Below are 21,638 nucleotides of genomic sequence, written 5' to 3' on the forward strand. Positions count from 1 at the left end.
ATCGATGCCGTGATTTATAATGTCAGCTCTGTTTTGTCACTATAACAGAAAAATGTTTTAGGAGCTCTATCACCGGGTGTCAATTTAACACCTGCTTTCAGCTGTGCTCTAAAACCACCTATGTAATTTATATCATGACCTGCCTGTGTAGAAAGCAGTACTTAGATAAAACTTCAGAGAGTTTGGAAAATGTTTTAATCTGTGGCTTGCTCATCCTGAACAAAAGTGTTTGAATGACTATCACTAAACATGACCATGACTGTAACCTAATCTACAGTGGGAAGATTGCTGGCCAAATGTGAAAACAGTGGGAGAATTTTTCCCCAGATTTTAGAGCTATGATCTTTTTAGCATGACTATTACTCATAATTTAATAACTTCACCTGTCAGATTGTCTACATTTATAATGCATCTGTTGTAACTACAGGAACTATTTCTATTTCTGTGGTATTGATGACAATGAAAGTTTGTTCATATGACATAAAAATATTGTCAATCTATTGAACTAGTTTATTGTACACTTATTCTTGAATATGGCATTTGGATAATTATATTGCCTTCTTTCAGATAGCACAAATATAATTTTTCAATACTTCATGATAAACCAAAACCAGATGGTTGTATTACTTTTCTAATTGCTGCCAGTGTGGTTTCCGTTCTCCAGTTTATATTGATTGCGTTTATGTGGTACTGCACAAATTAAGTAGGCCACAATTAACAAAATACACAGTATATTCTTTGCATTATTCACATTCTAATGTTCAATATGAGGGCTGCTACTTAGTAAAAACTGCATGCCATGGGGAAATAACTGGGAAAGTACTTTGATATATGTGGAATAAAATGTGTGTTTCTATGGTTCTATAATGTCCTTTACCCTGCATCTCCTCAATCACATTTGTTACCATGAAACAAAGTATACATCTGCAAATAGGGAAGATGATGAACTAAAAGTAAAAAGGACTAAAATGGTAATTCAAGCATGACTGTCAAACATTGGAATTTCTCTAGTGTAATAGTACATAGTCATTTACTCTAGTGAAGAATCCCCTCTATGTATTAATGATGTATAATACCAGGATGGAACTATGTATGTGGGACAAGATATGCCAGATATGATTGCTGCATAGCTAAAAAGTCAATTTTTGAGTTCCAGCGAAAGGAACTGGAGGCAAATCCATGTAGCACCTTGCAAAAAAAAAAGGTGTATTGGATAGAGGTTAAAAATTCGTTTTCAATAAAATCGTCAAAGAAAACGTGTGTGGACAACTATAATTCTGGTCCAGCAGTTCTAAATCCCTGAAACACTAGATTGCTTAACAATTAACAGAATATATTGTAAGGATTTAAGTATCAGAGGGGTAGCCGTGTTAGTCTGGATCTGTAAAAGCAACAAAGAATCCTGTGGCACCTTATAGACTAACAGACGTTTTGCAGCATGAGCTTTCGTGGGTGAATACCCACTTCTTCAGATGCAAGTATTCACCCACGAAAGCTCATGCTGCAAAACGTCTGTTAGTCTATAAGGTGCCACAGGATTCTTTGTTGCTTGTAAGGATTTAGTTAGTTGCTAATGCTTTCAGAGTTCTGGACTAGTTCCAAGAATAATAGTGCAAAAGTCAGGATCCCCATAGGAATATATGGCTGGATTTTGTAAAGAGCTCAGCATGTTGCATTATAAACTCTTTAGAAAAACGGACCATAAATGGGAGCTGAGCAGCGGAAAAGCTGCTCTGACTTCAGTGCCTGAATTGGAGCTGGGGTCTTTTAAAAATTTAGCTCAAGTTGGGGGTGTTGATCCCTTGAAAATTTGGCCCTGAGCTCTTTTGAACATTTTGTTCCATAACTGCTTGTCATCTTCAATCCCTAAGGAAAACACACAGGAACTATTTTTCACGTAGACTAGGAAGAAGTGACAATGTAAAGTTTCAATCAAGACGTATTAATTGCATCATCAACTCAAAACTGCTATTTCAAGGAGAATAATTCATCTTATGACTTGAGTTTTTTTTGTTATCTTGCACAAACTGCATATATTGTAATAGAACATTATCCGCAACACTCTGGAAAAAGCTTTTTGCAACAGCAGGATCCACACTGGGGAGTGGGAAGGCCTGCATTCCACATCTGAGGGAGAAAGAAGGAAATATTTATCTGTTTTTTTAATGCAGTTGTTTGAATCTACTTAAAAGTTTGGAATGCTAGAAGTAGTCCCAGCCGAGATGGATTGGTAGGCATAATGCAAGTGAAGGGGTCAAAGGTGCATGTTAAATGCAATTTATCACACACATCTGCAATGTATCACATGGGTATTTCCACTCACCCATGCCCATTTATGTGGTGATAACACTCTTTACCTCTCCAAATATAGAAGGTCCTGGATCAAGTAGAAGCAGAGGTTAGAGCCACAGGTCCATAGCTAGGAATTGCTGGTCTAGGAATAGTAGTAATTTAAAATAATCTAAGATATGGGGTTTTTTAATAAATAAAATACAGCTCTTGAATAAAATATTTGATGGTATGTGATAGTAGAAAGGTGAATGTGGCACTCATTTGGATGTGCTACATAAATCACTTGTAGTTTCACCACATGTGAATAATATAATATTTGTACCTATATAAGAAGAGATTTTCAAAAGTGGTCAGAGTTCATCTAACTTTGTTCCCACTGTCAATGGTAAAAGTCCCATTTGACATTATGGAAGCAATGTTAGGCCAAAGCTGAATGCTTTTCAAAATTTGTCCCATAATATAAAGGTTATCATACCTCTTATTTTCCTCTTTCAAGTTGAGAAGTTGAAGTGGCCAAGTTTGTCTGTGGGTCTATTCAGGCTGAGTTCTAATGGCAGTAGCTATTCATAGTGCAATTATTTCTGTACACTGATTACTTTACAATACAGAGTCTCTGTGGTCTTGCTGGCCAAGACCATTCCCTTCGGTGTAGTTTTTCATACTTAATGTCTAAAGACAAAATACCTCAATGCAGTACACTGAGCTCATGCTAAAAGCACAGAAGCAAGAGATTATGTAGGTGTTCTAATGACAGCTACTGATACTAAAATTTTGTACTTCAAATGTGAAAAAGTTTCTATCATAGTGATGAGTCTGATCTTATACCATCAAACTCAATGAAAGGTTTATTATTGACTTCAGTGGAAGTAAAAGCAGGCCTTACATACACAGGAAATACTTGGTTAATGGTGTAATTAGTCATGAAATTTATATGGAAAAAAATCATTATTCAGTTAGAGCTTGTTAAATCATTTCAAGATATCTATTCCACCTCATTTTTTGTCATGGGCAATAGTGAATTCAAGACAGATTTTATTCTTGATTTTTTAAAAAACTAGCCCTAATTCACTTCTTATGTTTGTTTTTTTGGTAAAAGGAACAAAGTTTTTGTTGGTTTGTTTGATATTTGAGAAAAGGCTCGTGTCTATGAGGTTTTAGTCACTAAAGAAACAGAAAATGGGGAGAATTGAGGACCAGCAATGCAAATTATGATCTTTAGTTTAAAGAGCCATGAATTACTGCTATTATCACTTTATTATTATTTTCAATGGGTGTAAATAAGCTTAAAATGAGGTCTGAAGATCTCTGTATCTGTCCAAATGGTTTGAACAATCTAGTTATGCTTAGCAGCCAGGCATGTTCTTGCAACTATATTGTTTTGTTACAGCCCAGACTTATGTGGGGTGAATACTAATACAGGGAAACATTCTTGTTCTTTTCCTTTGCTACAGATACAAATCAATAGGTGCATGTACTATAGCTCTCTCTATCAGATACTGTCACAAAGTTCCTGTGTTAAATTATTCTGGCCTTGAAACACCAATAAAAAAAAAAGAAGGAATGAAATATATTAATTCAATTACTGGGGAGGAAGGAGAGTGAAGCCAGTACCAGTACTGTATTAGATTTCTAATAGGCTTTGTGTGGATAGTTAAAAAAAAGAACATTTAAGTAAAGGCCTATAGCAGTGGTTTTCAAACTTTTATACTGGTAACCCATTTTACATAGCATGCCTCTGAGTGCGACCCCTCCCCCCATATAAATTAAAAACATATTTTAATATATTTAACACCATTATAAATGCTGGAGACAAAGTAGTGTTCAGGGTAGAGACTGACATCTCGTGACCCCTCCCCCCCAGTTAATAACCTCCCGACCCTCTAGCCTATAGCATTGATATAATTTTCTATTAAATTTTAAGGTTTAGTTTTTTTAAGACAATACAGTTCTACAGACAATTGGCTCCCTGCTATAGAATTCATACACTGTATTTCTATGCTGTTTAGTAGCGTGTAGCCATTTACATTTGCTGCCCAAATCTGCTTTGCAAACAACTTTAAAGTGTATAAACACTATTGTGACAAAACACATTTAGATCAAATATGCAATTGAAATATAATTTAAATCTGAACATATTTGTTCTGTTAGGAAAAAGAGAGAGGAGAGCTGGGAGTAAAAAGAATGAACATTACCATTTAGTTAAAAAAAAAATCAGTGTTTGTTTAATATTCTCAAGTTCCAAAGTATCTGTGTACATGCGTGTGCGCACACACTCTCTCTCATGCACATTCTCTCCTCGCACGTGTGCGCACACACACACAGAAATGTCAGTGTTTAATATGCTCAAGATTTCTCTCTTTCACACACACACACACACACAGAGTGTGAAGGACAGACACAGTTTATGGGAACCTAATATGTGTGGTGTTGTAAAGTTGCTCGTCATGGGTGTTGAAAAATTCAGGATTGTGAACTAGCCCTAGAAAGTTTGTAACAGGGGAGTATTGTAGTGAAAGTTGTAGAACCTGTATTTGAAACTGCTTTATTTTTTATTTTTTTTTAAATCTAGTCCCTCTTCCCTGCAGCAAATAGCTAAAAAGAAAAAAAAAATCTCAACTATCATCACTCATGATGAATGTAGATTGGCTTCTTTAAAGTAACGAGGATCTAAATTTATGATTTCATGATCCAATCAGTGAATATTTCACATATAACTCATGCAAATATACTATTTCTTCATGATTCATATGAGTGATCATAAAAGTTAATTTTAAAATTTGGGGTGAAAACACTTGAAACTTGACATTTGCAGATATCTTAGGTCTTTGAGCTCATACTTGAAGAGAATGCTGCTACTTGTATGAATGAATATATGTATTCATAACTTATTAAGTGGCTGCATTTACCATTCTCCAGCTTTTGGTATTTCAGTTATGATTATGATGAGACTATTTCATGCCAGATATATTTTCCAATTAAAATATCCAACAATCAGTTTTGAATAACTTCAAGACCTCTCTTCCATATGAATAAACAATATGAATATTAAAATAACAGATTTAAACACAATAAACCAAAATTTGCAACTTCAAAAAGAGAAGAAAATGTTTGAGAAGGCTTTAAAAAGCTGAACTGGAAAAACTCATTGAGTAGTACACTAACATTCATAATATGAATTCTAAACTATATTTGTGTAGCTGCAAATCATTCAAATCCCAAGCACCAATTTTCTTTAGGAATTGCCTGGGTATATCTAGTTTTAGGGTTTAATTCAAATGTCTTGGGCCTAGAACCTCCATAATCCACTAGAGTTCATCCTTTTTTAAAGCTTCCTAAACCCAAAGTTTTTAGGCCCCAATCCTGCATTGTAATATCTGTAGGCAGACTCCTATGTCGTTGTGGAGACTGTTGACTTCAATTACTGGCCCGGAACTGTGCTTGTGCACACTCCCACTGGAGATGACAATGCAAGGCATGCGCATTAATCTTGTCTCATTCTCAAAAACATCCTGTTTATTTTTAAAATTGCATTTTCCTTCCAAAAGTCACTTCCAAATTTATAATTTTAAAACTTTATCAGATCTACATCACATTTTCTAATCATAAAAATAACCAGTGCTAGCAAAGTCTCCAAAGTGACTACTCTGAACAATTAACTTGTAAAAAAAAAAGCTTGCAGTGAAGAGCCAAATGTTGATGCTTAAAAAAGACTCACAAAAACTTTGCCTATGTTGTGTTTCACTTTGACTTCAGAAATCTGTGGTAAATAAAAAGATTCCTTCAGACTTGATCATATCAGGTATTTTGACGCGTCTTGCAGCACAAGCATAAATCAATCCTTATAGTATCATGTGAAACTTATTGCAGAAATTATCCTTGATTACTTTTATTAATTATTTGTATTGTAATACCAGACAACATATGCCAGGTACCCTCCTAATGCAGTTCCTACCCCCAAAGAGTCTTAGGCCTCACCTAAATTTATACATTAGGTTGACCCAGCTAAGTCGGTCAGGGTTGTGCAAAATTCAGACCCCTGACTGATGTAGCTATGTCAACCTAACCCCCAGCGTAGAATGCTTCTGTTGACATAGCTACTGTCATTTGGCGAGGTAGTGGTCTTACACCAATGAGAAAAAACCCTTCCATCTGTGTAGGCTGCATAAACACTACAGGGTTATGCCAGCACAGCTACACTGTAAGTATAGTCTCCAGAGTGTAGACATACCCTTAAATAAACTCAAAGTAGAGATGGAAAATTGTGATGTAGAGAGAATTAGAAAAGAAAAAGGAGCCAGCTAATAGCAGGAACAGAGAGAAAAAAGTAATAGTCACCTGAGGAGGTAAGGCCCTGATTCTGCAGAGAGTTCCATGTGAAAGAAAAGGGTTCTTCTGTACTTAGTCAAGCTAGAAGAAAAAGTGGAAATAGTTGGCAAAAAAAAAAGGCAGAAATCGGGAGAAAATATAATCACAGTGACTTCTTTTTAATTTTCTGTGTTATTTGATGTTTGAGTTCTGCTGTTCACAACTATAGAATTAATAAATGATTTCCTTGTTTTATCTTGCTTCCTTCCTGAAGGAGAGAGGATGCTTTTAAAACAAAAATAATGCATCTTTGCAATAGAGGTTCTATTGGAAGTGCACACACAGGGTATGAGAATATGCCAGCTTCTGCTGTGCTGCTTTACTGTATATTTTTATATGAGGTAGTTGATAAAGACTACTCTTCATTAATTTTTTTTTATTTTTTCACTCTCACTGAAGACTTCAAAAGTGTTGTTTGTTTGTTTAAGGGAATGAAGATAAAACTCTTCACTCTGTTTTGAAAATGGTTTCCCAACAATTAGTAATTTTCTGGTCACCAGGTCCTGGTTTGAGGGAAGGTCTGTGAGTGCTTTTCAGAAGTAATACCACATACTCTGTGTTTGTTAAAGAAATTTAACTTTGTTTTGCTGAGTTGAGAATTTTTTTCTCATATTCCTATTGGCAACAGAGGTCCCTAGTGGAAAGAATAACTACAGGAATGAGTTCATATCATGGTTTAATGACTCCCATAGATGTTCTTCCAGAAAATATGTACATATTTTTTTCTTCCTGGGGAGAAGGCTTGACATTTTTATGTTGCTCCCCAGCTGATTCTCAGGTGACCTATAAAACATAAAATGATTATACAAATAAAGAATGACTCTGAAATGCTTCTGATTGAATAGTAGCAGGCACATTCATGATCTTGACCTTCCTTTAAAAAGTCTATAATTTGTAGCCTTTCTCAAATTTGAATTTATTTATTTGGTAATAAAAGTAGCATACAAAAACTATTCATAATGTCTTGGTGCTAGAAAAATATTAAATGCATTATTAATAAAGTCTTAATATAAATTATTTTTGACATTTCACCAAAAATTAGGCCCTTTTATTTTAAAGGCACAGTGTTTGAATTTCAATTGTGAGGGAATAAATATAGATAATTAAATCAGTAATGATCAATAATGAAGGTACAAAAGGTAAGGGAAATATGTTCTTAGATGTTCATGTGTTCTTATTCATGTACAGGAATATTTTTCAGGAATGTTATATACATCCCTATGAGAATCAAGTATAGAGTTCAGATGTTTCCACAGTGATAGGAGGGAGGATGGTGCTGTCCTGGAATGTAAGTAAATTTTACTTCATCCCTTGTTCCTCTGCTTTCCACACAACATGACAGATTCATGAGGGAGCCAAAGCCAGTGGATTTGGGAGTGCAGTAAAACCTACATGGTAGCTTTTGAACAATGTCCTCTAGAGTGGCATAGGAAGAGATGCAGAGCTATGAAAATAGTCTGTTCCTCTGTCACGCTGAAGAAGCCAAAAAAGTTGTCACCATTAGTAATCAGGTCTGATAGTTTATTTTTTTTTAACACGGCAGGCATTAAAATAAACCTTTGTACTGTTAAGCACAAGGTACACCTACAGCTCTGTGAAAATTGTGCAGGAAATTTTCTTACATACGTGTGTTAATGAGCCAAAACGTCTGGAAAAGCGGTCCTTCAAACTCCATGTGGAATTTCCTTAAAATACATTTTTAAAAACCACCATTACTGTGAAAAATGATAGATATCAAAATACAGACTAATATTAAGGCTAATGTAATGGAAGTATGTCACAGGGAGAGAATACCGGTGTTACTACTTATACATGAAATTATAACACAAGGAAAGATGAATAATTTACTAAAAAGTAAAATACTAGATTCAGAGTATTATATTCCATATATCCCAAATACAGATTTTCATTTGTGCACTTTATGAAGAATTTGGCTCATAAGCACACAGCCTTCAAAATTGTGAAGATGCCTTAGGGTCCAGCTCAATTTCCACAGTAGTTAATAGATAGATTACTATGGGAGTTGAATCAGATCCTTAGAAAGTGAATATAGTGAAGATAAAAAAGGTTAGTTCAGTAGTTCCATTGTAAAAAGATAAGCTTTGTAAAGATAAGCAGGTTTTCACTTAATCCATTTCTGTTTCATGAAATGCAGTGAAGGCTTCTTAATTGGTGTCATACATAATAGCAAAATGTAAGCTTCATACTCTACTATTGAAATAGGTAGGAAAATGTACATGGACTCTCTTTTACGTAAAGTGAATCATGTTTGATTTTCAAATAATGCACGGGACAGAAAAAACCTGATGCATTCAAAGATATCAAGCTCAATGTGTACTACCTTATTTCATTATACAGCATATAATCATACTGTGAAACAATAGAATACTAATTGATATTTAAATATTTTGGATGTTTTTCTACATTTTCATATATATTGTATTCTGTGTTGTAATTGAAATCAAAGTGTATATTATTTTTATTACAAATATTTGCACTGTAAAAATGATAAACAAAATAAATATTTTTCAATTCACCTCATACAAGTACTGTAGTGCAAACCCTTTGTCATATAAGTGCATCTTACAAATGTAGACTTTGTTTTGGTTTGGAGTGCAGTTATGTAACAAAAATGTAAAACTTCAGAGTCTACAAGTCCACTCAGTCCTACTTCTTGCTCAGCCAATCACTAAGACAAACAAGGTTGTTTACATTTACAGGAGATGATGCTGCCCTCTTCTTATTTACAATGTCACCAGAAAGTGAGAAAAGGTATTTGCATGGCACTTTTGTAGCCGGCATTGCAAGGTATTTATGTGACAGATACGCTAAATATTTGTATATGCCTTTGTGCTTTGGCCACCATTCCAGAGGACATGCTTCCATGCTGATGACTCTCGTTAAAAAAATAATGTGTTAATTAAATTTGTGACTGAACTCCTTGGAGGAGAATTATATGTCCCCTGCTCTGTTTTACCCATATTCTGCCATATATTTCATGTTCCAGCAGTCTTGGATGATGACCCAGCACATGTTGTTCATTTTAAGAACACTTTCACTTCAGATTGTACAAAATGCAAAGAAGGTACCAATGTGAGATTTCTAAAGATAGCTACAGCACTTAACCTAAGCTTTAAGAATCTGAAGTGCCTTCCAAAATCTGAGAGGGATGAGATGTGGAGCATGCTTTCAGAAGTCTTAAAAGAGCAACACTCTGTTGCGGAAACTGCAGAACCTGAACCGCCAAAAAATAAAATCAACTTTCTGCTGGTGGCATCTGACTCAGATAATGAAAATGAACATGCGTCGGTTCGCACTGCTTTGGATTGTTATCAAGCAGAACATGGCATGTCCCCTGGAGTGGTGGCTGAAGCATGAAGGGACATATGAATCTTTAGCACATCCGTAACATTAATATCTTGTGACGCCAGCTACAAGAGTGCCATGGGAATTCCTGTTCTCACTTTCAGGTTGTTTGTCTGAGTGATTGGCTGAACAAGAAGTAGACTGAGTAGACTTCTAGGCTCTAAAATTTTACATTGTTTTATTTTTAATGCATTTTTTGTACATAATTCTACATTTGTAAGTTTAACTTTCATGGTAAAGAGATTGCACTACAGTACTTGTATTATGTGAATTGAAAAATACTATTTATTTTGCGGTTTTTTTACAGTGCAAATACTTGTAATCAAAAATAAATATAAAGAGAACACTGTACACTTTGTATTCCATGTTATTGAAATTAATATATTTGAAAATGTACCAAACACCCAAAAATATTTAATTAAATGGTATTCTATTATTGTTTAACAGTGCAATTAATCACGATTAATATTTTTAATCGCTACACACACACACACACGCACACATATAAAAATAAAATAAAAAAAGCTTGGTTCCAATACATTCTATCTCATATAAAATTAGTGTACTTTGTTTATAGCAGGGAGAGAGAAGTCTCGATTGAAAAGTTTGTAAACCACCATCTTATATCACTCTTGTATCACTGAAAAATAAGCTACTGCCTATTTCTTCTGATGATAACTTCTATTAATTTGTGGATCCCTTCACAGCAGAGTTAAACACTACTTTCTTCTATTACTGGACAAACTGTTCTATTTTTTAGTCATTCATACTATAAAAATAAATTTATAATTGTTTGTAGGCTAGTTAATTTGAAAACATAATGATATGACCTCTTGTTTTTAGTCAGCCCTTTTTTCTAAAAGCATTGGTATTAATCTGATCCATCTCCTTTAAGATTTAGTTCATGTCAATAAGATTTCCACTTGATTTTATTGTTTTGCTGTTCTAGAGGGCAACTAGCTAATCTTTTGTTATGTACTGAGTCCACAAACACCTGAATACTTTGTTGTCCTTCTCTTCACTTTCAAAGTCTTTGCAGTGAAGTTTTGATCTGTGTAGCTTTTCAGTAGACTTATCTTACTGACACTTGCTTACCTGAAGGGACAAGTCAAATGTGGAGGTGGTTTGGGGAAACCTGGAAATCCTATGATGTATAAGCAGTGAGCCAGTAGTTTTCCCTTCTCTTTGCCACTTGATACTAAATTTACAATAGACATTTTGTAACTTCTTGTGTCCTTTAAACTACTGTACAGTTAAATGAGAGAAGGATTTTCTGATGTATTTAATATGTTTCAGGGAAAATTAGAATAGAAATTTAACCTTTTAGGTAGAGCAGGCAGCTCTGAAATGAAGAAATGCTATGGTTTCTATTTTGGAATACCTCTCTTTCATGCCATTGTTATGCTGTCATTGAAGGGTTCTAGACAAATGAGATGTTTACTTCCCATAAACAGTATCTAAGATTTTAGAAAATGGACACCTGAGATTAGGTGCCTAAATCCATATGTAGGCACTTAAATAAGGGGCCTGACTTTCAAAGGTGATTAGCACCAGAGTTGGTTGGAAATTTTCCACTGAAACAGAGTTTATGCAGAAAATGCATGTTTGTTGTATCACAGGCAGGCTTTCATTGGAAACTTCCCTATTTTCCTGCCAGCTCATCCAGCAGGGCTGCCTGGGTGCCCAGGGCTTCCAAGGTTCACAGCTCTGAGACAGCTCTGGGCTTCTAGGGTTTCCAGGCTCTGCCATGGAGCTGGGTGCATGAAAGCTCTGGGAACCCTGTCTCTAGCTGGGCCTCAGTTCCCTGCTCCACCTCCAGGAAGCCCTGAGAATCTTGGCTAGAGCAGAGTTGAGATTGTGCATTTTCATATCTTGTGGAATTTGGATTTCTCTTAAGGTTAACCTTAATTCTGATTTCCTGGGCTTATCCTGCTTTGTTTTGAGATAATTGCAACATCTTTGAGATGTATCTTACGTTGAATTATTGAAATATACTCTCAACCTTAACACCTCTTAACATAGATTTTGTTAGGGAATAGTCTCTTTTTAAGTTCATACATGAATGGTAAACAAGAAATTCAAAGGTAACGTTACTGTGTGATATTTCTAATGATTTGAAGGTATGAAGTATCATAATTTTTTTTAATTAATTTGTATGGCCAGATTCACTAGTAGGGTCTGTTTACTTAACCCTGCTCTGGAGAAGAACAAAACAGCTAGACACACTGAACAGTAAACTGGATTTACAACTGTTTTGTTTTTCCAGAGCAGCTCAAAGCAGACAGCATACACTCTAGTTTCTCCTTCTCTTCTGTTCTGCAAATTCCCCCGACTCTGGCAACTGCTTACATTCTGTGACACCCCAAATTCTTGGTCTTGCTTGTCCTCCACACACAAACATACATACAGACTAATGTTCTCCTCTCCTACACTCTGTGTTTACCAGAGCTCATGCAATAGGTACTTTTTAAAATATATAGGAGTAATGGTCATTTTTGCTGTTATTTTTCATAACTGAAAGTTTAGTGTCAGCAGACGGTGCATGCAGTTTGTTCAGAAATATCTATAAGGAATTTCTGTCTTTCACCATCTGCCATTGTTCTCAGTAAGAGTGACTCCAAACTGCCCTCAGTGAACCAAGTACTTCAAATTTATAGAGTAAATTATATTTCAGTAAGTTTTAACTATATTGGAAGTTTTATGAGGCACTGGAAGTTTGTCTGTCTTTGAGTTTCATTCCATTATTAAGATAATTTAGGGAAAATATGGTCAGTGACTGGGTGGTAAATTCATTCTTAACTTTAACTGGTAAACTAATTGTAAATTCTTCAAAAATTGATTTTTATGTACTCAAATAGTAAGTACTGTAATTTTGAGGCTTGTATGCTGTTATCTTCATACATAACTAAATGGATGAATCCCTGTTTTAAATGCAAAACTCAGCTCAGCCCTACCTTTGGAACTATGCATGGTACTGTACTTCCATAATATTTTGAGCATTGACTTGTCCAGTCTGAAAAAATGAGTGTTCTAAAGACTGGAAAAAACAATTCTGGTTTCAAATGAAATGAAACCATAACAACTTCGCTGGAATCCTTTGGTTAAGGAGATGGCTCACAGAAGGATTTGATTGAAAGTGTTTGAACCTCTGCTAACCTTCAGGTACTGTATATAACAAAATGGACACAGCTCTATTTACACCTATTTTTAGGTGCAGCCTTTCTTTTTACATTGTAGTTATTCAAGAATGTTATCAAGTATTTTCTCTGTGAGACTTTTAGTTGTTCTTTGGTGTGATCACAATCCTAGTCCCTGTAAAGATGACTGATTTTTCCCCTTATTAAGTTGTCTAGTATTTTAAACAAGTATGTATTTGTCGGTTGTCTTGTTATCTGGTCATGACCTTTATTCAGTTCTTTGGGTGACAGAGTAGGTATCTTTATCTCCTGAGAGATTTCTGAGAGTTGTGACCTAAATATGGTCTCTGTCACTCTGTTTTAGTCTGCAGGCAGTGCTAAATTTGTGCCAGAGCTTGCGAGCGCTGAGCTCTGGCACCTCTATGCTTCGAAGTTCATAGCCCCGGCACCTCTGGGCTTGCTGCATCAGTTATGAATGTAAACAAATTGCTTGAACCCCGCTACCTCTTTCATTACAAATTAAGCACTGTTTGCAGGCTATACGAAATCTTGTAAATCTTTCAATTTAACTCCCTTGCAGTTCTTTGTCCTGTGGCACCAAGCTTGGAGACCTTATATATGATATATGCCAGGATGCTAACTCCATAAAATATAGAGGTATAGGCAAGAGTCTGTTAGTTATCAATCCTAGCCTGCTGGATTAGCTATCTTTCATTTTATATAACTTGTATGTTTGTGTGTGTATGTATATTTTATGTGTATTTATATGTTGTCTTATTCAGCACAGAGTTAATGGATTTCAGACTAACTGTTCTCTAGGATTAAAGTAATCAGACATAAAAGGCTGAAGAATTTTCTTCTACTACTGCTTTGGATGAAAAGGTTCAATGTGTGCTGTACCATATATTTGTTCATTACTTATGTAAACAATGTAACCTTTTCGGTCTCAAGGGTTGCAGCTCCGTTACAAATCACTGATTTTTGGAGAGAGATGAAAATTACTTACCTGGAATTATTGTTCTTTGATGGCAACAGTTAAGAAATCCACTCAATTGCCTTTCCTCATCTGTGAGAGTTGGCTTTTGTCTTTTTCTTCTTAGCTTTTTGTGATCCAAAAAGAACTGACATTTGGGGACTGTGGCATGCTACATCTTCAGTTCAGGTGAATGTGCATCTTCCCAGATTTCTAAAATCTTCACATGATCTCTGTCATTCACATTTTAGAACACAAATCAAGGAATGTGGATCTAATATCATTATCTTGAGGTTATAATTATTACAGGTCAGTAAGTTTCATATCACTTAAATACAAGTAGTAATACTTCAGAAAAGAATAAGTAATGATATTTGTGTCATATATTTTAGTGAACAGGATCTCCATTTAGTAAACACAATTTAAGCTAAAGAAGTGATTTATACTAGTTTTATGCCTTCAAACATTTCTTTGGATTGACTTACTGTCCCATGTTGCTCAAATTGTTGCACAGCTTTGTGTCATTTTTAAAGATTTTGTTAACACTTTGCTGGAGGATTCTCTTCAGCTTGAGGTCTTCAAACCACAATTTGAGGACTTCAATAACTCAGACATAGGTTAGGGGTTTGTTACAGGAGTGGGTGGGTGAGATTCTGTGGCCTGCATTGTGCAGGAGGTCAGACTAGATGATCATAATGGTCCCTTCTGACCTTAAAGTCTATGAGTCTATGTGTCTAAAGGAGGGTTATGAGGATGATAAAATCTGTAAAATTTAACTTTTCTTTTAAAAATCTAATTAGTAAAGAGAAAAATAACAGTCAATGAAACTGATACTTTACTCAGACTTGCTATTTTCCTTCTCTTTCTAGAATGTTGGTATTGTTAGAACTGAGTGAATACTGCAAAATTAATCTCCAAATATATTTTTTTTAAATTTAAGATTTGTCTTCAGTATATTAATGTCCTTTTATGGTTGTTCTCCATGATTATTGTAACTCATTTGATATTAGAGAGAATGATTAGGTCAAAATCATACTTTTATTTCTATGCTCCCTCCACAACCCCTGATCAGTGCTAATGTTAGGAACTAGAGGAATGTTTTGAATGCATTTATAGCCTTGGCAGGTTTTAGTTACCTTTATGATCAAACACATAGGAAGGCATTCATACAGTGTGGGAGATAAGGCCGACATGTATTGGGCATTTTACACTTGTCAGAAGACCAGATGAAAGAGAATGAGTCGTCAAAAGAGAATTGGATACTCATTTTATACTCCATTGAAATGTTATTTTTGAAAGAGTTTTGTGAAAATTTAATCACAGATGCCAAGAGACAGGTGAAAAGGCAGTTTCTTTCATTATGGCTCTACATGGTGTAAGAAAGATGTCAAACTGACAGACTGCAAACTTGCTCAAGGAGTATTTCTAAGCTGCAGCTGAAGTGTGCTTCCCAGAGTGGGTAGACAAAAGCACTATGTCTGTTCAATCTAGTGTGCTAAAAATAACAGTGTAGCAGTGGGTAGCAAAGGCACTTGGTCTGGTTAGCCCCCCCCCAGAGTATGTTTCCAGGAGATCCAGGTGGGTTTGTACTCAGGCAGCTAGTCCAAGCTGCCACCTTTGCTACCTCTGGCTACCCTGCTATTTTTAGCAATCCAGCTCAAGCAGAGCTAGAACATTTGTCTGGCTATGTTGGAGACAATGGATGTGGTTTGATTAGGCTGCAATGTTATTCTTAAATATCTGGGAGTAAACGGCAGATAAAAGCATACAGTTCAGGTAATTCATAATCATTTCAATATGTACTTGGGGGGCTTCTATCAGCCTTCCCCCTTACTTATCCTGATCCCCAGCCAAACTGCTACTGGGACCTCACCATCTGCCTCTCTTTGAATGACAGGTGAAATGGAGCTTGGTTCCCTGCTGTATCATCATAGGAGCCACAGATCTCACCCCCATTTCTGCTCCTTTAAATAATACCTCCTTTAAATTCGTTACCAATCCATATTATCTGATTACCGTATCTCTTTCCCCACAGTGTACCTGCACTGGACATCCACCCTCACATTAACATAATACGTTGTTACACCATAGCCTAACTCCTGTTTCACATTCATCCAGACTAAGCCCCCCAAAGCCCACTGTGGGGAAGGTGGAAAAAAAACCCACTTGGCCTTGGCCAATCTGGCGGTAAGGGAAAAATCCCTTCCCAGCCCCTATAGAAAGGATAAGCCCACAGTGGATCTTGATAAAATCCAGTATTTCACCACTTGCATGGGTGGGAGTGTGAGTGCTGCTCTGCTGGGACCAGTTAAAAGAGCATTTCCTGCACTGGTATGGACTTATATAATCCTCCCTCTCTTCCAGTCACCTGGCAGGGGGAGGGGGGAATGGGTCAGTGTCCCATTGCTGACCTGGTTTGCAACTGCAGTAGAAAGTCACTCTAGGGCTTTCTAGCCCTTAAAGGGTACCCCCGGGAGAATTCTCCACCAAAGAATTAAAAATTCTGCATACAATATTTTAACATTCTGTGTATTTTGTCTATCACAATAACACAGTATAATCATTCTGATTTCAATTATTTTTGTAATTTATTTAAACTACAATACAATGGATGAAGAATGAGAGTCGGGCGTATTGGAGGAAATCCCTAAATGCCCTTGCCTAATAGTAATGTAACTAGGTTTGACCCTTTCATTTTAGTTATTAGTCAACAAATATATGCAGCTATATGCTGAGTGTTACATCATAGGCAACTGAGGAGCAAGTGAGGGCTGGGGAATCAAACTCATAATTTATATTGGCTGCTGAACATCTCCAGAAAGGTCAGTAGCAAACAGTTCACGGAGCCCATTTTGATAGGAATTTTTTTCAGTCCAAACACTTAGACCAGTTCTAATCACTAAAGCACTATAAGCATTTATAAGGCAATGTAAAGGAGCCTTAAAACTTTTACATCTGTTTTATACTCCTGGGTAGGGTGACCAGATAGCAACTGTGAAAAAATGGGTCAAGGGGTAGGGAGAAATAGGTGCCTATATAAGAAAAAGGCCCAAAAAAGGGGACTGTCCCTTTAAAAATGGGACATCTGGTCACCCTACTCCTGGGGGAATTCACAGAGACAATGGGAACAATTCACTAAGCAGGCTGCTATAATCTGTTCTGACTGAGGGGACAGAGCCTGCCCACACCTACCTCCTCAGAAACACCCTGAAGCCCTGCCCCTCCACTCTGAGTGTGGTGCAATAGCAAGCAAGATGGACAGATGGTCTCTGACACACATGCATGACTTCCCACACCCTCTCCAGGTGGTGATTTACAGCTCTACAAGCTGCTCTGGGAGCCCAAACCAACCTGTTTGCACTGGCGGGGAGGGGCGTATGGCCGTTCTTTCGCCTTCGCAGAGAAGCAAAAGAAATCTGTGGGGGACATGAATTCTGCGTACACGCAGTGATGCAGAATTCCCCCAGGAGTAAAAGGGACGCACACCTTTTCCAGCAAGCCAGACCACAGTCTCCACCACTTAATGCGTGGTGAGGTGAATCTTCATTTGTGTTGGGAAGCAAATTCCCAGATGCAGTGTAGACATACAAAAGTAGTTGAGCTAACCCTATCTGGATCAGTTTGTGATAGAATGTAAGCAGATTTTCATCAATAGTTTGCATATGCACAGTCCGAATCCTGATACACAGAGTCAGCCACTCTGAGGGCATGGGAAGTCTGTATCTATGATGTTTGATGATGCAGCTCTGTGGCCCTTTCACGTGCAGCCTGGAGATAATTTTGTCGATCACACTCAATTTGTCACATACAGATCTTGTCAGAGACCGCCAGTGAGTCCTGTTCTGAGCGATTTGCTGAAGTTCTTTTGGGATTGATGCCAGCACACTGGAGACTGCTCTTCAAATTATCTTTGAAGTGCTTATACGGATGACCCTTCTTTCTTTTGCTCTGACTCAGCTTTCCATACAAGATCTGTTTTGGGAGAAGTGGTCTTCCATTCTGATGACATGCTCAGTCCTCCTAAATTGTGCTCTCAATATAATTTCCTCAGTGTTGATTATGTTTGCTCTCTCAAGGACCTTAATATTGGTCACTCTGTCCTGCCAGGCGATGCTCATTATTGAGTGGAGGGAGCACATGTGAAATTGTTCAAGCTGTTTAATGTGGTGTCTATTAAGAGTCTGTAACTTAGATCCATACAGGAGAGATGGTAGAACCACTGCACTGTAGATCTTCAATTTGGTGGAGAGATGGATGTTATGTCGGTTAAGAACTTTTGTTTGAATTCAGCCAAGGGCTGATTTACTAATTCTGGAGGAGATTTCCTCATCAAGGGAACTGTCACTTGAGATGGTACTGCCCAAATACTTGAACTGATTCACATTTTTCAACTGTGTACTTTGGATGAAGATGGCTGGGGCATTGGAATGAGGTGCTGGTTGGCACAAGTCCTGTGTCTTTCTGACACCGATGGTGAGGCCAAAGAGCTGGGCTGATTGAGAAAATCTGTCAACGTTGACCTGAAGGACGTCTTGTCTATGAACCATCAAGGCGTAGTCATCTGCAAAAAGTGCCTAATGAGAAGCGTCTCCAATGTCTTGGTCTTAGCATTGAGTCTTCAAATATCAAAGAGGGAGTCATTGACTCAGTAGCAGACGTGTATCCCCTGATTCAAGTCCCATGTGGCATGGCTGAGAACACAAGCAAATAATAAGTTGAACAGCACTGGAGCAACCCCTGAAGTAAGGCAGCCTTACTTCACTCCATTTGAGATTTTAAATGTATCAGAAAAGTTACCACTGGCAAGTACTTGCACCTTGGAACCTTCTTGGCAGGGGTGGCTCTAGGAATTTGGCCGCCCCAAGCAGTCATGCCTGCGGGAGGTGCACCAGAGCCGCGAGACCAGCGGACCTCCTGCAGGAATGACTGCGGAGGATCCGCTGGTCCCGCGGCTCCAGTGGACCTCCCGCAGCTGCGGAGGGTTCGCTGGTCCCGTGGCTCTGGGTGGAGCATCCGCAGGCATGCCTGCGGGAGGTCCACCCGAGCCGCGGGACCAGCGAACCGTCCGCAGTCATGCCTGCGGGAGGTCCACTGGAGCCGCGGGACCAGCGGACCCTCCGCAGTCATGCCTGTGGGAGGTCCGCCTGACCCGCCTGTCACCCTCCCGGCAAAATGCCGCCCCAAGCGCGCGCTTGGCACACAGGGGTCTGGAGCCGGCCCTGCTTCATGGGCAGCCCAGTTTATGTAGAATAGCCTATAGACCAGGGTTTCTCAAACAGGGGTTGCCCCTTGTGTAGGGAAAGCCCCTGGCGGGCCGGGCGGGTTTGTTTACCTGTCCCGTCCGCAGGTCTGGCCGATCGCGGATCCCACTGGCTGCGGATCGCGGCTCTGGGCCAATGGGGGCTGCTGGAAGCAGCATGGGCCAAGGGACTTACTGGCTGCCGCATCCAGTAGCTCTGTTTGAGAAACCCTGGTATAGAGCCTCTCTGTTGACTATCAAAAGCTTTGGACAAATCGATTAAAACTGCCTGCAGTTCCATGTTATGCTCTAAACATTTTTCCTGATCCTGCCTTACAACAAAGATCAGGTCCATAGTGCTACAATCTGGTCTGAAACCACACTGCACTTCTGGCAGATTCTCCTCAGATATGTTTATGAGTATGTTCAGTAGAATGCGAGCTAGTGTTTTGCCTGATGTACAGAGGAGAGCAATGCCTCTGTAGTTTCTGCAGTCAGCTTTGCTGCCTTTGTTTTTGAACAGTGATACAATAATAGCATCTTTGAAGTCTTGTGGCATTTCTTCTTCCTCCCAGATGCTACTCAGGATGTCACGAAACACCTCAATAGCCTTTGGGCCTGCTTCTTCATACAGTTCTGCTGGGATGCCATACTTTCCAGGTGCTTTGCCAGAGTTCAGTTGTTTGATGGCTTTTATAACTTACTCAACTGATGGAGGGAGATCAAGATCCTCTTTGATGGGTTTCTCAGGTAAATGGACACACCGTTCAACTGTGGATGGTATATTAAGTAGACTACTGAAGTGTTCAGCCCATCTCTGTATGATTCCCTCCTTGTCTTTGATGAAGGTTGTGCCATCTGCTAACTTCAAGGGTGCTGTGCCAGATTTAGATGGTCCATAGGCTGCTTAGAGAGAGTCAAAGAACATCTTTGCATTGTTTGTATCTGCGTAACGCTGGACTTCTGCAGCTTTCCTCTCCCACCACTCATCTTGCATTCTCCTTAGTTCAGACTGGGCCTTGCTCTGTAGGTACTTAAACCTATCTTTCTTTGAGATGGAAGTGAGTTCATTCTGCCATTCAACAAATGCTTTCTGCTTGTCACGTAGGAGTTTGGAGATGTCCTCATTATTCTCATTGAATCAATCCTGGTGTACCCTTTTCTTTGGCCCCCACACTGATTTAGCTGTGTCAATGATCAAATGTTTAGACTGGTTCCATTTTTCCGATGGGTTGCCAGTGACAGGCGGGCATGAAAAAAGCTTGTCATCAAGTGACTGCTGAAACTGCACCTGATAGTGTGCTTGAGCTTTGCGATATTAAATGCTGTTCTATTAAGTTTAGGATGCTTGCGCTGTGAAGGGACTATATGCAGGTTCAGCACTGCTCTTACCAGTCTGTGGTCTGTCCAGCATTCTGCACCATGCATGGCTCTGGTACTTCTGACGTCACGGATGTCTCATTGGCGGATGATAACATAGTCAATCAGGTGCCATTGTTTGAACAATGGGTGCATCCATGTTTTATATTTATCATTTTGCCCAAAGATGGTGTTAGTGATGAGCAGACTGTATTCTGCACATTACCCAAGAGGAGGAGTCCATTCCTGTTCATCTTTCCCACTCCATGTCGTCCTGTCACACCTCTCCAGTCACTGCTGTCTCTACTAACTCTGGCGTTAAAGTCTCTCAGCAGGATGAGTTTGTCAAATGCAGGGATTGATCTGATGATGGGGTCCAGGTCATTGTAGAACTGTTCCTTGCTTTCCTCTGTGCTGGTCAGTGTAGGTGCATAGGCACTGATGATAGTGACATGCTGTAGAGGATTCAAGGGAAATAGAAGTTTCATGAGCCGTTTATTCAGGCCAACAGGGAGGTCAGGAAGTTGTTTCAGGAGTGATGTTCTTATGGCAAATCCAACTCCATGGATCCTGCCTTCATCCTCTGCTTTTCCTTTCCAAAAGTGTAATTGCCTCCGACCTCACTGATGGAATCTTCTTCAGCCAATCTAGTCTCACTCAGTGCTGCAATATTAATATTGTAGCGGGGAAGTTTGTTACGCTATACAAAGCACAAGGGATCTTTATAGGGAAGAAGGCAGCATGCCACATTTATTGAGAATACAACAGTTAGCATATGCTTTTCAGTCACACGCGCACACACACACACACACACACAGAGTCCTGCCAGTTACCAGTCTGTTATAGCTCGAGTCAATCTAATGGCCAGTTAGATTGAGCATGAGTGTGGAGCTGGGTTCTGTCGGTC

General features: G+C 38.4%; 1 long non-coding RNA gene across 3 annotated transcripts in view; it reads left to right on the top strand.

The window, feature by feature from the left end:
- LOC123374957 overlaps positions 1-21,638 on the top strand; it is a 282,723-nt gene that overhangs the window by 125,252 nt on the left and 135,833 nt on the right. Inside the window, exon 3 of one of the 3 annotated variants that reach the window (XR_006581269.1) lies at positions 7,846-7,945. The exons of the other annotated variants lie outside the window; for them this stretch is intronic. This is a non-coding gene — a long non-coding RNA (uncharacterized LOC123374957). Of the gene's footprint in view, positions 1-7,845; positions 7,946-21,638 lie in introns of those variants that run through there. 3 annotated transcript variants of the gene reach the window in all.

This window comes from Mauremys mutica, chromosome 7, assembly GCF_020497125.1.
Source record: "Mauremys mutica isolate MM-2020 ecotype Southern chromosome 7, ASM2049712v1, whole genome shotgun sequence".
NCBI classification, from domain to species: domain Eukaryota; kingdom Metazoa; phylum Chordata; order Testudines; family Geoemydidae; genus Mauremys; species Mauremys mutica.